Source organism: Sus scrofa, chromosome 18 (genome assembly GCF_000003025.6).
Source record: "Sus scrofa isolate TJ Tabasco breed Duroc chromosome 18, Sscrofa11.1, whole genome shotgun sequence".
Taxonomy (NCBI): domain Eukaryota; kingdom Metazoa; phylum Chordata; class Mammalia; order Artiodactyla; family Suidae; genus Sus; species Sus scrofa.
In genome coordinates, this window is record NC_010460.4 from 51,766,806 (window position 1) to 51,784,741 (window position 17,936).

General features: G+C 40.3%; 1 protein-coding gene across 7 annotated transcripts in view; it reads right to left on the minus strand.

Annotated features, from left to right (window-relative positions):
* HECW1 (HECT, C2 and WW domain containing E3 ubiquitin protein ligase 1) overlaps positions 1-17,936 on the minus strand; it is a 419,239-nt gene that overhangs the window by 383,040 nt on the left and 18,263 nt on the right. Inside the window, exon 1 of one of the 7 annotated variants that reach the window (XM_021079145.1) lies at positions 13,701-16,796. The exons of the other annotated variants lie outside the window; for them this stretch is intronic. The gene's annotated coding sequence lies outside the window, so the exon portion shown is untranslated. Of the gene's footprint in view, positions 1-13,700; positions 16,797-17,936 lie in introns of those variants that run through there. 7 annotated transcript variants of the gene reach the window in all.

Consider the following 17,936-nt stretch of genomic DNA (forward strand, 5'->3'; position numbering starts at 1 on the left):
CACTCAGATAATGCCTGGGCAATGGAAAGTTTGACGTTATCTCGTGTAGCAACAAACTAGAATAGATACACTTTTCCATTAAGGCAATTCCAACACTTTTCCACTAAGGGAATTCCAAGGGAGTCTGCTGAAAGAGCGCTTAATGGCTACAGCAGGACAAGAGACACCCACAGCATGAACACACCATCACTGCATCTAAAAACGGTTCACTGAGATATGAACAGAGGACAAAACAATTCTGATTTTACCATTGAGACACTTTCTCAGCTGTTCCTCGAGACCTATAGATTAGATCCAGCTCACACAGCTTAACCTGTAATCCAGTCAATCCGTATCTCAAGATTCAAAGACCAAGAAAAAATTACTTGAAAAGGTGTAAAATCCTATTGAGAGAACTAATAACTATTTTGGAAAAGTGTAGAATACCTACTTTATGTCATGCACCAAACGTACAGCTCGTATTTAAAGATCCAAATGTTAAAAAATAAAGCCAAGAAATAATTAAAAGGATATATTGCAGATTTTTTATGTCTAATTTGTGGCATCTACCCATCTATTCTTAGAAAGAAGGCTTCTAATAAAACAAGAAAGTAGTAAGTAAAACGTTGCTAATTTTATTGAGTAAGATTTAATTGCATGGGATTTTGAATGTCAAAAAATCTGTAAAACCCAGGATCCAGATTTTAGTGTCTAATTTCTATCTCCAATTAAAAAACAAACAAACAAAAAAACAGTTCCTTGGAGAAGTGGCAGATTCCAGGACTGAAACAGGAAAGATCCAAGGGGAGCCTGGATGCCTATTGCAGTGCCAGGAAGTAGGAAATGCTCAGCAAAACAAAACAAACCCACCCAAACATGGGCATGCCACAGGACACGGGAGTCAACTGAAAGAACTCCCAATGGCCAAAGTTGGGATAATTTGAGCAACAAAATAAATAATGCATTGCTGGATTATAACTTGAAGTAGAAAAAATACCCATGAGTCCAAACTGACATAAATAAATGATTGAATAAGCTAATATGTGGAGAAGAGACAAATCTATGGAGAAGAATTCTAAATAATTTATACGGTTACTCTGCCTGCAAGGAAGTAAAGCATACTCCCTACTTCTTGCATGTGAGCTGTACACAGTGACTTCTTTCCAAGAGCGCTGTGTGGAAAGGGGAAAAAGAGGACCTTTACAGTGGAGAAACCAGACAAGCACCATCTCAGCCAGCTGGTCAAGGTCAACATCAGCAGTAACGTGTGACTCACACCAATCGCCTGGACCTCTGACATGATGTGATGAAAGTGGTACTTTAGCTCTGTGGTTTTCCAGCTCAACACACATAACCTCGGGCTAATCATGAGGAGGAAGCCCCCCAGAGGAATATGCTACAAACACCTGACCAGTCCTCCACACAATGGTCAAGGTCAACCAAAATAAGGAAAATCTGAATAGCTGTCACAGCCAAGAGGAGCCCAGAAGACTTGACGGCGGAATGGAATGTGGTACCTTGGGCTAGATGAATGGGGGCTGGGGGCCTTCCTTTTTAAAAAAATAGGATCAGTCACACTGTGTATATGTAGCCCTGAGACAATGCGTCTTGGGTTAATGAGGATAAATAAACCGACCCCCAGAATGTCCTGGGGTACTTCCAATGGCAGGAGGTCTCCGTGGGTCCCACACATGGCGCTCTATCTATTTTGTAGATTAACCAGGTTACAAAGTCACTAACACCTCATCAGAAAGGAATGTGAGGCCTACAATACTCAAATGAACAAGTTGCCCTCTGATTAGAAAGCGGGGTAATTTTTTTAAAAAAAATTCAGAAGCATCTTCCTTGAGTTATAAAGTGACCAAAAAAAAAAAAAAAAAAAAATCAAGCTGTCAACCAGATCTGGGCCAGCCTAGGAGAAACCACTGCTATCAGCCAAACACAGCATCTCCCAGACATGTTTTGTTTTAAGTTGCAGAAAGTTTTTTTTAGAAAGATTTAAATTTGCTGGAGTTCCTGTTGTGGCTCAGTGGTTAACGATTCTGACTAGGAACGATGAGGTTTCAGGTTCGATCCCTGGCCTTACTCAGTGGGTTAAGGATCCAGCGTTGCCGTGAGCTGTGGTGTAGGTCACAGATGAGGCTCGGATCTGGCGTTGCTGTGGCTCTGGCATAGGCCAGCAGCTACAGCTCCAGTTAGACCCCTCGCCTGGGAACCTCCATATGCCATGGGAGCACCCACCCTAGAAAAAGGCAAAAAGACCCCCCCCAAAAAAAAGATTTAAATCTGCTAAGAAATAGTGGTTCTCTCTTCAAATTCTGATTCAGTTTTTTTTATGGCTGCACCCATGACCTGTGAAAGTTTCCAGGCCAGGGACTGAATCTGAGCTGCAGCTGTGACCTATGCTGCAGCTGCAATAACACCAGATCCTTTAACCCACTGTGCCTGGCCAGGGATCAAACCCATGCCTCTGCAGTGACCTGAGCCACTGAAGTTGGATTTTTTTTTTAGGGCCCCACCCATGGCACATGTAAGTTCCAAGGCTAGGGGTCGAATTGGAGCTATAGCTGCCGGCTTACACCACAGCCACAGCAACACCTTAACCCTAGTCCACTGAGCGAGGCCAGGGAATGAACCTGCATCTCTATGGATACTAGTCAGGTTTGTTACTGCTGAGCCATGATGGGAACTCCTGAGGTCAGATTCTTAACCCACTGTGCCACAGAGGGAACTCCTGAGGCACATGTTCTATCACTCAGAGGGTCATTGTTTTTTGGGTGTATATAGGGGTGGGTTAAGATATATGTATGTTTAAACCCATTAATAGCTCTTTATAAACTAGGAAGCAGAAGACAAAAATCTTAAGCAGGAGATAAACTCCTATAAGGAGGTAAGAGGTGAAACCCCTGACTTACGCTTCAGAACTCTTTAGAGAACACCATATCTCCCACTGAATTTGGCACTTCCTCGCTTCTCAGTCTGTGTCTGAGAAGACTCAGGACACCTGCATGTGGGTTGAGAGGAAGGTAGAATGAGCACTTGCTAGTGATGGTGAGCAATTACTAATGCGTATTAAAGGGCACTTATTAAAAGGCCAGTCTCAGCGTCAGTCACATTACGTGTGTTTCCTCATTTAGACCAATAACCACCCCAGGATATGAGTGTCAGAAGCATCCCGATTTTACAAGGAATAAACTGAAGATTTAAACCTGCCCAAGGCCTGTAGCTAAAAACGGCTGGAGAGTGCATGCTCTTGACCTCCACGCTAGTCCACTCTCACAGCCGCTTCACGGCCCTGCACGTCTTAATTGCACTGGACGGTCTATGACCCAATGGAGAGAGTCTGAGGTAACCAGAGGGAGGCACAAAGGGGTGGAAGGTCCAAAACCCAGGCACTCATCCAAAGATGAGATTATTGGAGAAAAGCACGTTGCCAAGGGGAAAGATTGGGTGGGTAAGATGTTCCAGGTGCCAAAACCTCATCATCCTCCAAGGTGATGGAGGAGAAAGCGGAGGCACCAGGGAGGAGACACAGCAACTCCTCAGGGGCAGTTCTTGTACCTCCCACTGACCACCCCGAAGCGGCGGAAGTGGTGGAGCCAGCCCACTCCTCACAGGCCCCATGGCCGCAGGGAGGGACAGGACTCCCCAGTGCAGGGGAAGCAGGGTAGGCCCTACTGCGCTGCTCTTCCTCCTAGTGAAACAGGTGATGGAGCCAGCTGAGGGCAGGATGGCTGTGGATAGAGGGGCAGGCAGGCTGCCAGCTCCATGAAGACCAACACCCCCGGGAGGCAGAAATGGCAGCTGGTTCTAGCAAAGGTTCTTCATTTTCTTCTTTCTGATCAGCACTGGGAACAGGTGGGCCTTGGTGAACCCGCATAAGGTAGTACCGATGTTTTTGGACAGTGCCCATGTTTGGCTCAATAACAAGGACACCAAGGGGGTCCATTTCAGAGCTTTCCTTCCCACATGGTGCCTCCCTGACAGAAGAGCCCTTGTTGGGGTAGCAAACCAGACCAGAATTCTGGAGATACAAAAAGGAGAAAAGAGCTTTCGGGGATGTCAGAATCGATTAGGGCAGCAACACTGAGAAAAGGTAGAGGGTGGGGCTGCCTGATGAGGGTGGGGCTGAGGGTCTGCCAAAGGAAAGACCAGGCCCTTGGGGACATCATGGGCAATGGCTCAGAGCTCCACTTCTGGACACATTCTGTAGATGCCTGGTACACGGGCCATTCAGCAGCTGCCTCCACCTCCCTATCCATAAAGAAAGCCTGGGTTTAGGCAAGCAGTATGGCAGGTCAGACCAGAACTTGTCTAAACACTGCATTAATCCTCAACCTATCCTGACCTCAACCCTGAGACTCGTGCCCATGACTCAAAGCACTAGAGATGTGGTACTTTGTCTCTCCAGTTGGGAATGACAGGTAATGAGGGGTTTGAGAAAGCTCTTTGCAGTTCTCAGTGGGGAGGCTGTGGTCACTTCACATGCCAGGCTTTTGCGGACAAAAGCAAAGCTGTCCCTACCCCAGAGCAGGTGAGGACACCCTGCCAGGCAGGCAGTTCATGCCGAGGCATTGCAAGGGAGAAAATACAGGTCTGAGTGGATGGGTGAATAAAAGGTGGGGGATCAGGAGGGAAAATAATGGAAGTTTCAGGTGCCCTGACCCATTGATTTTGTAATTACTTGAGCTCCAGGGACTTTAACATTTGCAGCAATGACAGAGGCAACTCCTTTTATAGCCAAAGGACCCTGGTCAAGTCTTTTTGTTTCCCTTAAGGTGTGTAATTTTACTGAAACTCCTGGGGAGACCAAAAATTTTCATACATTTAAGGTTGGGTGACAAAAAAGTAGTCATGATGACTAATCATTTAAAATGAAACAAAATAAAGATACAAGTATTTAGGCAGAAGATTCAAAATTTTGGATTACAAAATTTAAACAAAGCAATGCTATCATCCTTTCCTGAGTGAACTTAAGTGAGGTCTAGGATTTCTCCTTAGGGAAGAGGTGTTTGAGAAGGTATGGAACTTCCTGCATCTCATGATACCTGGAATGACTTTTTTAAAAAGGACAATCGAAACACTCAACCACATTGCAGATCTTTAGGAGAAGCAACTTCAACAGACTGCCATCACCTTCACCATTCCATGTGTTAAATCCTGAGTCAGGCAGCAGTACATAAATACACTGTGCCAATGCCATCTCGTTTTCTGCACAAGTTAGGTTTTGTCAAGAAAGAATGTAACACTTGTCTACCTAGAAGCTTTTTTGGTGGACAATGAAAGGGTTGGACTCAGGCAAGTAGTCCTGCTTGCTGATCCATATCTGTTAGAAGGTAGACAGTGAGACTAAGATGGAACCAGTGATCCATGCATAGCACTTGAAAGCACAAGGATCTCAGTCTTCACTGTGCTGGGAGCAGGGTGAGGATCTCCCTACCCATCCTGTTGGTGAAGCCCGGGTACGCCATGGTCCCATCAGAGAGCACCGTGTTAGAAAATATGCCATGTGTTGCAGACATCAGCGTTACACTTCACAATGGAGTCGAGGGTAGTTTCAGGAAAGCGTCCATATTCCACATCTAGGAAGGAAGGCTGGAAGGGCTCCAGAGAAAAAGAATCATTTGCTGCCATTAATGCTGATGTGACCTTCAAGGCTCACAGCTCTTCTCCAGGGAGGAGCTGGAGGCCACACTGACCATCACCTGCTCCATGTCCAGGGCAAAACAGCAGAGCTTCCCTTGAACAATTCCCTTGCACAATTGCCTGCTTGGCCATGTGAAAAAGTTCTGTGTGAGGATCTCCTGAGGCAGTTCCTCAGGTCCAGACATAGGATGGTGTGAGGGAAGGTGTGGTCCTCATAGATGAGCACAGTATGGGTGACTTCATTTTTGGAGTCTGTCACCTGTTCATTGCACTGGCCAGAGGCATAAAGGACAGAATAGCCTGGATGGCCATGTATGTGGTGAGGGTGATGGAGGTCTTCAATGTGATCTGGTCATCTTCTAGTTGGCCTCAGGGTTCAGGAGAAACTCAGCAGTATGGAGTGCTCCTCAGGGGTTACATATGCTTGCCATAGAATGTGGTGCCAGGTATTTTCCTGGTCATCCCAGCTGATTACACCATATTTGATGGACTACTTCAAGGTCAGAGTTCCCTCTGACTCTGAATTACATCACACACTTGGGACTCCTTCTGGCCCACAATCATGCTAGGGGTGCCCATGATGAAGAGAAGACAGGCTTTCATGATCCTCTGAAATCCTGGCCTCATGCATGCTGGAGCCATTGTCGACCATCAGTGAATGTGGCACTATTATCATTCATGCTGAGCTTGCAGGTGGAAGAATGGTGAGAAGCCTGTGCTTGGACTTTGGCTCACCCCAAAGTAGCCATCAACTCAAATAACTCAATGTCCCCTGTCAGTATACTGGGAATGGCCATGTACTTTTTGCATATTGACTAAGTGGTGAATGGCCAGGAAGATTTTCCCCAAAGTTCTTCAGGTCATTGAAGGAACAATTGCACAAAGGCACTGGGATCAGGTTCCTACAATTACATCACCAGCCTCAAGGTGGGGGATGAGATCTGGCATTTGAAAGCAGTCTTCCATTCTCCTATAAAGGATACATTGCTGAGCCCAAATACAGTGAATGCAGCATCCACCATCCTAAATGGGCCTCACCCTCAGGACCAGGTCCTCTGTCTCCATCACACTTTTGACAGATGAGAATGTGATCCAGACAAGCCAGAATTCCTCATTTCTGAGCACAAGCTGCACAAAGTTAACAAGTGGATGCTGAAATTTTGATTCTAAAGGAAGCAATATTCAAGCTTGACAGATCATCCAAAAGATGTGTCTCAAATTCCAGGATTAAAATAAAAAGTGGAAGGCATATCTTCTGGGCAGGAAGAGCCAGGCCTGTGGAGAAGGAATAAGAGCTGGATGGGAGCCAGGCTTGTGTTGCTCCCAGGCTGAAATTAAGAGGGCACTCTGGCTCTGTGTGTGGACAGAGCAAGGCAGGGTGATCTTAGAACAACAGCCCATCATCCTGTCGCAAGCAGCAGCTAACTTCCCCCAGGCTGGGCTCTTGTGTTCCATTCCCTGAGGTGGATTCTGCATGTAAATATGTTTACAAGATGTCCCTATATGGGAGACAAAGCTGCCTTAGAGGAGTACTGAAGTGTGTGCAGGAATCACCCATGAGGACTTCTTTTAAAATGCTGATTTTAGGCAATATCCACAGCATTGTCCATTTCCTAGAGAGCAGATTCCAGGGATGCACTCTGGGAGCTCAGAATCTATTTTTAATTAGCACTCCCCAAGTGATACTGATGCAGGGTACCAAACCATACATTAAGAAATAAAAGCATACACTCATTAACATATTTGCACCCAATACAGGAGCACCAAAATACATAAAATACTAACTGGCATAAAGGGAGAAATTGATAGCAATGCAGTAATAGTAGGAGAATACTCCACTGACATCAGTGGACAGATCTTACAGACTGAAAATAATGAAGCAACAGAGATTCTAAATGATACAATAGAATCGTGAAATGATACAATAGAACCATGAGACTTAATTAGTTTTTTCAGAACATTACATCCCCCTCCCCCAAAAAAACCCAGATTACACATTCTCTTAAAGTGCACATGGAATATTCTCTAGGACAGGCAACATACAAGGATACAAAACAAGCCTCAACAATTTTAAGAAGATGGAAATTATTTCAAGCATCTTTTCTACCTACAGCAGCATGAAACTAGAGATCAACCACAGAAAGACAAATGAAGAAAAAAACAATTACATGGAAATGAAAAAACGTATTACAAAAAAAAAAAAAAGCAATGGGTCAACAATGAAATCAAAGAAAAAATTTAAAAATACAAATGGCAATGAAAACGCAACCATATAAATCCTCTGGGACTCAGCAAAAGTAGTCCTAAGAGGGAAGATCATAGCAATATAGACCTACCTCAGAAAACAAAAATCTCACATAAACCATCTATCCTAACTTTCTAAAAGAATTAGAAAAAGAAGGACAAACCCTAAAGTCAGCAGAAGGAAGGAAATGAAGATCAGAGAAGAAATAGAAATTTTTTAAAATAGGTTAAAAAAATCAATAAAACCAAAAGTTTTTTTTTAAATAAAGATACACAAAATTGACAAATCTCTGTCTAGGCTCACCAAGAAGAAACTGGAAGACCCAAAAAATAAACAAAATAAGAATTGAAAGATGGGAAATAACAACAAATAACTCATAAATACCAAAAACCATGAGAATACTATGAAAAATTATATACCAATAAATGGGACATCCTGAAATAAATGGACAAGTTGCCAGAAACATACAGCCCACCAAAACTGAATCAAGAAAAAAAATAGAGAATTTAAACAGATCAATCAATGGAAGTAAAATAGATTCTGTAATTTAAAAAACTCCCTGCAAACAAAAGTCCAGGATCAGATAGCTTCACTGGGAAATTCTGTAAACATACAAAGAACTTTAACTGATCCTTCTCAAATTCTTCCAAAATCCTGAAGATGAAGGAACATTCCCAAAGTCATTCTATGAAGCCAATGTCACTCTGACCCCAAAACCAGTCAGAGACACTACCAAAAGAAAAAATATCTTTGATGAATATGGATGCAAAATTTCTCAACAAAATATTAGCAAACAAAATCCAACAACACATAAAAAGGAGCATACACCATGATCAACTTGGATTCATCGCAGGGTCACAATGATGTTTCAACATACCAAATTGATGGGATAGACTACATCAATAAAAGACAAAAACAGTGATAGACTACATCAATAAAAGACAAAAACCACATGATCATCTCAACAGATACAGAAAAAGCATTTGATACAATTCAACATCCATTCATGAAAAAAACTCTCACCAATGTGGATATAGAGAAAACATATCACAAAAAATAAGAGCTACTTATGACAAACCCATAGCCAGCATACTACTCAGTGATGAAAAGATAAAAACATTCCACAAAAATCTGAAATAAGACAAGGAGTCCCACTCTCACTGTACTTCTATTCAGCATAGTTTTGGATGTCCTAGCCACAGCAATCAAATAACAAAAAGAAATAAACTGTATCCAAATTGCAAGACAAAAGGTAAAATTATCAGTATTTTCTGATATGATACTCTATACAGAAAATCTTAAAGGTGCCACACAAAAACCATTAGAACTAATAAATGAATTTGGCAAAGCAATAGGATGCAAAATTAATACACATAAATTGGTTCAATTCTTTTAAAGTGACAGTAGGATATCAGAAAGTTTTTAAAAAATCCTCTTTAAAATCATCTCAACAAAAAAAGACATGAAAATATAAGACACGTACACTGAGAATTATAAAACATTGATAAAGGAAACTGAAGATGATTTAAATAAATGGAAAGATAGCCCATGCTCTTGGATTGGAAGAATTAACATTTTTAAAATGGCTGTATTACCTAAAGAAATCTACAGATTTAATGCAATCCCTAACAAATAAGGCATGGCATTTTTCACAGAACTAGAACAAATAATTCTAAAATTTATAAGGAACACGAAAGACACAGAATTTCCAAAGCAATCCTGAGGAAAAAGAACAAAGCTGGAAGCAAAACCCTCTGAGACATCAGAAATTACTAGAATACATGCACTTCTATGATCATTGTAGCATTATGCACAACAGCCAAGTCATGGAAATGACCTAAATGTCCACTGACAGATGAATGGATTAAGAGAGGGGATGTGGTGCATGTACATAATGGAATACTACTCAGCCATAAAAAAGAATGAAATAATACCATTTGCAGCAACATGGATACAACTAGAGATTCTCACACTAAGTCATTCAGAAAGAGAAATACAAATACCATACAATATCACTTATATGTAGAATCTAAAATAGGGCACAAACGAAACTATCTACAAGACAGAAGCAGATTCACAGACAAAGACAACAGACTTGTGGTTGCCAAGGGGGAGAGAGGAGGGAGTGGGATGGATGGTGTATCTGGGATTGGTAGATTCAAACTATAATATTTAAAATAAATAAACAATGAGAGCCTATTGTACAGAACAGGGAATTATATCCAATCTCTTAGGATATAACATGATGGAAGATAATAAGAGAAAAGAATGTATATAAATGGATGACTGGGTCACTATGCTATACAGCAGAAATTGACCAAACACTATAAATGAACTCTATTTTAATAAAAAATAAATAAAATAAAGCCATGTGTATTGGCACAAAAACAGACACATGGATCAATGGAACAGAATAGAGAGTCCGGAAATAAACTCAGATTTATCGTCAAAGGAGACAAGAAAAAAACAATGGAGAAAAGAATCTCTTCAGAAAGTGGTGTTGAGAAAGCTGGACAGGTGCACATAAATCAACAAAGCTAGAACACTGCTTTCACACCATACACAAAAATAAACTCAAAATGGCTTAAAGACTTAATGACATGATAACCTAAAACTCTTAGGGAACATAGGCAAAACATTCTCTGACATAAATCACAGCAATGTTTTCTTAGGTCAGTCTCCCAAGGCAAAAGAAGTAATAACAAAAATAAATGAGATCTAATGAAACTTTTAAGCTTTTGCACAGCAAAGGAAACTATAAATGAAAAGACAACCTACTGAATGTGAGAAAATATTTGCAAATGATGTAACTGACAAGGGGTTAATATAAAAAATATACAAACAGCTCATATAACTCAATATTAAAACAAACTCAGTCCAAAAAATGGGCTCAACATTGCTAATTATTAGAGAAATGCAAACAAAACTACAATGAGGAATCATTTCACCACCAGTCAGAATGGCCATCATCAAAAAGTCTACAAATAATAAATGCTGGAGAGGGTGTGGAGAAAAGGGAACCCTCCTATATTGTCGGTGGAAATGTAAATTGGTACAACCACTATAGAGATCAGTGTGAAGGTGCCTTAAAAAACTAAAAATACAGCCACCATATGATTGAGCAATCCCACTCCTGGGCATATATCCAGAAAAGATGAAAACTAATTCAAAAAGACTCATGTACCTCTATGTTCCTAGCCACACTATTTACAATAGTCAAGACATGAAAGCAACCCAAGTGTCAATTAATAGACAACTGATTTGAAGAGAATGTGGTATACACACACACAGTGGAGTATTACTCAGCCATTAAAAAGAATGAAATATTGCCATTTGCAGCAACATGAATGGACATAGACAAAGTGATACTAAATTTTTAGTGAACTGAATGAAGTAAGCCATGCATAAAAAGACAAACATTATATCACTTATATGTGTAATCTAAAAAGACAATACAATGAATCTATATACAAAACACAAATAAACTCACAGACATAGAAAGCAAACTCATTACCAAAGGGGAAAGTGAGAGAAGTGAGGAGTTAGGAGTATGGGATTAATAGACACAGACTCCTATACATAAAATAGATAAGCAACAAGGATTGGCTACATAGAACAGGGAATTATATTCAATATCTTGTAATAACCTATAATGGAAAATCATCTGAAATATATAATATATATATATAAAATAATCACTATGGTATACCTGAAACTAACACAATACTATGCTATTTTTCAATAAAAGAAATTAGTTTATATATGCCTAGATGAACATTTTCCATTGCAAGAGTGAGACAATTTATCATCAATTTTATTCCTTTTTTATGTAAGCATTTGACACAACTGTCCATATACAAAAGTAGGTGCAAATGCAAGGAACTTTATTACAGTAATGTCCTTCATTTTAATTCTTTACAAGTTACATACAAAACCATAAGTCAATCAACAAATTCAATTTAAATCACCTATTCATGGATAATCAATCCATGATAATCTCTTTAAGGTGTCCTTCAGCTTTAATGAAAGCAAGGAATTGGAACCACCTGAGTTGCAAAAGGCTTCATTACCAATCACCGCAGCCATTCTCTTTCTCGATACCAGCACCAGTATTCAAAAGTGCCTTCTTGGTTGATCTCGAGATACTTTTCCATCCCAAACCAACACACATGGTTAACATCTAGAATGGGTGAAACCCATGCGTTTCCTTAACAAAGTGTGCAAGGGGAAGAGTGGAAGAAGTTGGAAAAGAGAACCCACAGACCACTGGTATATTCTCAGGAAGAGCAATTTCAGGAAAGCAAACATATGGAAATCGAGAATCTGGAATCATTGTTCCTGTTATTCCTTGGAGTGCAATCATGTACCCCCATGGAAATACTTACCCCAAGTTGAAAACAGCTGTGATAGGTCAAAGGGATAATATCTCGGCTTTGAGATAGAGAAATGCTAATTGCAGATGGTTGAGAAATACCTGAGAGATGCCTAACTGAGGAGGCTATGATGTTCAGAGTACAGCTGTGCAACTATTTAGCATTCCAGAGATTCCTAGAAATATTTGGTGATAAAAATTGGATTTCTTGCAGTCGATATGATGGGATATCAGAGCATTTGACCATATAAATAAAATAGCATCTGGTTTTTAAGTAACAGGAAAAAGCTGTTCCCCCATTCTCACATGAATCACTTAAACACAGTAAGGAAAAGAAAAACAAAAAGGTAACCTAATCTTCAATAAAATCACAAGTATCTGTAACTCTGAATATAATTTATGAGTGTGGCTGCCACATGCACTGAAGGGAAAATTGGGCGTGGGGAAAATACCAAGTCAAGATGCATGTAGTTACAAATAAGGAGGAAAAAAGGCAGAGTAAGTGCCCAAAAGAAGAAAAACATATTGAAAAGTATACCACATTCTTAAATAGAAAAACTCAACACAATGATAATTTCAGCACATTTTAGTTAATCTCTATTTTATATGATACCAATGAAACTATCAATAGGATTTAAAATTAGACATGCTGATTCTAATGTTACTGTGGGAGAAAGAAAAACCAAGAATAAACAAAATTTTTAAATGGGAAAATAAAGAAATGCTGCAAAAGATATTTAACCACATTATGAAGCTAGAATAAATAAAACAGTATGGTGCTAGTACATGAATAGCCATAGTAATGAAACAGATTAGAAAGACCAGATACAGACCAATTAAAAACACCAGACAGGAATTATAGTAAAGGTGAATTTTCAAATTTGTGGCAAAAATAGATTATTCAATAAATGGCATTGGGACACCTGGATAGTAAAGCAGGAAAAAAAGAAACACATGTGGATGAATATCTCATACTATACAACAGGAGAAATTGATGAAATATTTAAATTTTAGCACCAAAACCATAAAAGCACTGGGGAAAAAAAATTGAACATTTTTATAATCTCAGAGTTGGAAAGGTCTTTCCACAGATGGAGAAAACCCCTAAAGTCACAAAAGAAAATATGGACAAATTAAACTGTCTAAAAATAAAAGGCATACATGGAAAAAGCCACCATATATCAAAAGATGAATGACAAACCTGTATAAGAATTTCCAACCTACATTATATTCAAAAGCCTAATTTCTTTCATCTTAGAAACAAAAATGATGACCAAAGGAAAACAAGCATAAACAAAAGATATCAAAGATCATTCACAGAAAGTAAAATCAAACAATTCTAAAAATTAAGAGCTATTCAACCTCGGCCTCAATAAGAAAATATGCCAGTTAAAACTACAACAAGCTCTGAGTTTTCACTTCTCATGCTGGCAATGAGCAAAAAATTTGAGAACTCACCCGGGTACTCTGCCAGTTTTTGAACTGCCCTTCGACTCCAGTCCTACCCTTCTAAACTCTGTGATGCTGGAGCAGAAACTTCTCCCTGCAATTCTGCTTTGCCATCTAGTGCCCGTGCAGGCTCTGCCAACAGGAGGTACCAGAGATGAAGATGGAGGCTGAGAGGAAGAGGAGACGAGCTCCGCCCTCTCTGCTTCCTGTTCTGGTCCACGTTACCCCAGCAACTGTTTCACCTGGAGCATCAGTGATTCACCACTGGAGCAGCTGAGTCCAGTGTGTGGTTTTAACAACATTTGAAGAGTCAGTCTGACCTTCCCCCTCTCAGTGAACCATCAGTAACCAATTAGTGCTCTATCATTAGAGGTCAGGTCCAGGCCCAGAGGGTCGCTCCTTCAGGCTTACAGCACCAGCTGAATAAAATCCTCCTCCGCAGAGGTAAGGTCAATACTGTGAGGGTCCTCCTCTAAGCTGAAATACTGAGTGTTATAAAAGAGAAAATGAGAGTAATAAAATAAGAAAATAGGCGTCTCTACGTAGGAAGTAAGTTTCCCCAGCATGGTCTCCCCAAAGGACTAACATGGCATCTCCAACGCATGTACTTTGTAAACAGGGTATTTTGAGCACTTCTGAGCTAACGTGGAGGTTAAACTCGAGCAAAGCTCCAAATTTCCCTTGTTGACAAGATTTGAAACAGCCCACCCAGGCTGAGGTTTGATATGGTGTTTTCCATTAAACACTATCTCTGAAAGACACTTTTTAAAGAAAAAGAGCCTCATGCCAGATACTTCCGGAACACCGCTCCGGTCTCCTCTGGAGTCATGTCACTGGACTCCTCCCAGAGGCACAGTTCACATCATAGCTGCTCAGAGTGGGACCCGGCAAGTGCCTGTGACATCCTGCCAAACATACTGAGAAGTCCTGTATCACGAAAGCCTGTTTCTTTTTGTTCGTGCCACTTTTTATTGACCTTGGAAATCCTTCCATCTTTTCCCCATAATAAGCTCTATTTTTATCCTAGAGCAGTTTTATGGGAAGCACTTCAGAAAATGCTGTCCTAACAATGGGTCACTTGGTCTAAGAAAGAGGACAATCTTTCTCTAAGGCATAGACCACTGTCCCAATTGTCCAGTTTATTTAAAAGCAAAAGTTATAGACATAAATCAGGAAGATGATGCTTCTGTGGGGGTGGTAAATATAGCTTGCAGGCAGGCACATATGAAAACAGAAAAGGTAGGCCTTTTATGACAGCAACTCAGGAAAGAGAAATGTGGGGAAACAGACAGGAAAAATGAACTCCACCAAAGCGACCCTAAACTCCTGCCTTCTAGAAGAAAAGAAACCTGGGCCTCATGATTAATTCACTAACAGTGCTAGAGCAATCTGTGTTTTAGAAACCAAAAAAGGAAAGAAAGAAAGCAACAAAACTCAAAACCAAAAACAAAACTACCCAAAGAGAAAACAAAGCAAAAAAAAAAAAAAAAAAAAAAACCAAGAACAACAACAAAACCTCCAAACAGACAGAAACAAGCAAAACAGAAACTCAAGTTTTCAATAAAGAGATAGTTAATCTTCGGCACAGATTAAACAATTCCTAACATGTGCCAAGAAAGTATAAAGCATAAAATAACTTCACGTTACATTCCAATAGTTCCTGTACAGCTGGGTTATGCCAACCTGAGCAGCACAATAGGAAAATAACATCTCCTCACCCTCAAAGTCAGATGGTTATTATTCTAGTTTATAGAGGGGAAAAGCCTACTCACTGTGCATTCTTTATAGGAAAAGCACAAATAAGATACTTAAATGAGAGTAATGTGAGAGAAGTTACACATAAATCCATTTACATAATTTTCAAATGTGCATGTCTCTATTATTTAGTTTATAATGACCAGATTAATTTTTTTAAAAAAGGACTGATGGTCTAACCTCAGCTGGATTTGAGCTGGGCCTTTGAGCAGGGTAAGATCTAATTTGATAATAAAGAATTCAGAAAGTACTCCATTAGGAAAAAATCATAAGCAAAATCTAAAGGCTGAGGATGAGTATAGGATGGACATGTGGAATAAACTAATGAAATGCATATTATTTTAGAGAGATGAATGGAATTCAACTGTGGAAAGTCTCTAAACCTAATACCCACAGATCAAAGGGAGGAGACAGCAGTTCCTCATTGAGGCATCATTGAGATTCTTCCTAAAAGAAGATCAACCTGAAATTGATCTGCTTGCTGAGAGGGAGACTGGAAGAGTTCTGTGAAGGAGATGATTAGAAATTCTCTTTTGGGCTGTGAGCTGTGGTGTAGGTTGCAGACGCGGCTCGGATCCCCCGTTGCTGTGGCTCTGGCATAGGCCGGCGGCTACAGCTCCGATTCGACCCCTAGCCTGGGAACCTCCATATGCCGCGGGATCGGCTCAAGAAAAGGCAAAAAGACCAACAAAAAAAAAAAGAAAAAGAAATTCTCCTTTGGTAATTCAGACACGAAGGAACAAAATCTTGCACAAGAGTAGTAGCAATGAGCTTGGACAGGATGGAAAGTGAAATTCTGAAACAACCTCAAGAGCATTTAGAAGGTGATAACTCTTGTGTCTGGTACTTAACGCCGACATGTTACTTTGGACATGGGTCAAGTTTCAAGGGTTAGGAGAATTACAATGTCATTATCAGGAGAAGTCATACATTTGGCTTTAGGCGTATTAAACTTGAAGAGATAAGAGGATTTCTCAGATGAAATGCCTTGAAATCTCGGTGGGATCAGACGAGGTCAGGAAAATCCTGAGCTAGATTTGGCCACCACTAAAGCAGAGGTGTGTGTGGACTTGCATTGCAGGTAATGGTCCCCAAGGCACACTGGGAAAAAAACTGATAATAGGCAGATAAGATGAGTACCACTCTACTGCTGTACAACCCAGGGAACCATATCCAGTCTCTTGGGATAGAACATGATGGAAGATAATACGAGAAAAAGAATGTATATGTGTGTATGACTGGGTCACTTTGCTGTACAGCAGAAATTGGCACAACATTGTAAATCAAATATACTTTAATTTTAAAAAAGAGGTATTCTTGGAGTTCTGCCATGGCGCAATAGAAATGAATCCAACTAGGAACCATGAGGTTTGATCCCTGGCCTCACTCAGTGGGTAAAGGATCCGGCGTTGCCATGAGCTGTGGTGGAGGTTGCAGGTGAGACTCAGATCCCACGTTGCTGTGGCTGTGGTGTAGCTACAGCTCTGGTTGGCCCCTAGCCTGGGAAGCTCCATATGCTGTGGGTGTGGCCCTAAAAATAGACAAAAGACAAAATAAACAAAAATTTTAAAAGGGTATTCTCTAAAGATTCAGGGGCAAGTATACTTTGAAAGGAGGCATGGCAAATAATTAAGTTGAAAGTGGATTTGCATTCTAAGTAAAGGTCAAAATGCATGAAAGGTCTTGTGAAACCAGATGAGAAATGTAGTAGAAAAGAACTGAAGAAACTTAATTTCAGAAGAAACTTAAACTCAGAGATAAAAAGAAATTGAATGAAATGCATGTTGAAACAAAAAAACAGAGCACGGAAAACTAAAAGGCAATAAGAGAAATAAAGTCTGCTTCAGAGTGGAAATTCAACTCACAGATGTAAAAAAGAAATGAAAACCTCTCTAAGAATACAAAAGGAAGGGTCAAAAGAAAAAACAGTGAGTGAAAAAAAGAATTCTTTAGGAAAGAGATATTTTTTATTTTTCTTTTTTTGTACCAGAGGAGGATTTTGTTCAGATATTGACTAAAACAAGCCACCAATGGTGGCTTAGCCAAGACGCAAGTTTACTTTTCCCTCCTGTGACAAGACATCCAAAGATGACAGATCTGAGCTGGTAAGGCAGCTACCCTACCAGGGACCCAGACTTTTTTTTAGCCCTTACTCACCATCTTTAGTGTGTGACTCTCTTTCCCAGCTTACAAGATGGCTGTTGGCACTCCAGCCATCGTAACCACATTCCAGATTGAATATGAAGGAAGAGGAAGAGCAAAAAAAGCAGCATGCCAGATGAGTCAGCTCCCCTTTAAGAGCTTTTCCAGAAGCCCACACCCAGTGACATCCAAATATATCTCAATGGACTTGAGTATGTCATACAGCTACCTCTATGGGCAAGGAAGACTGGCAAATAGAGCTTTTAAACTGAGACCATTCCAAAAATAAATCCGAGTTCTATGAGTAAGGAGAAAGGAGAGGGGTGGATGTTGGTTGATGAATAGCAG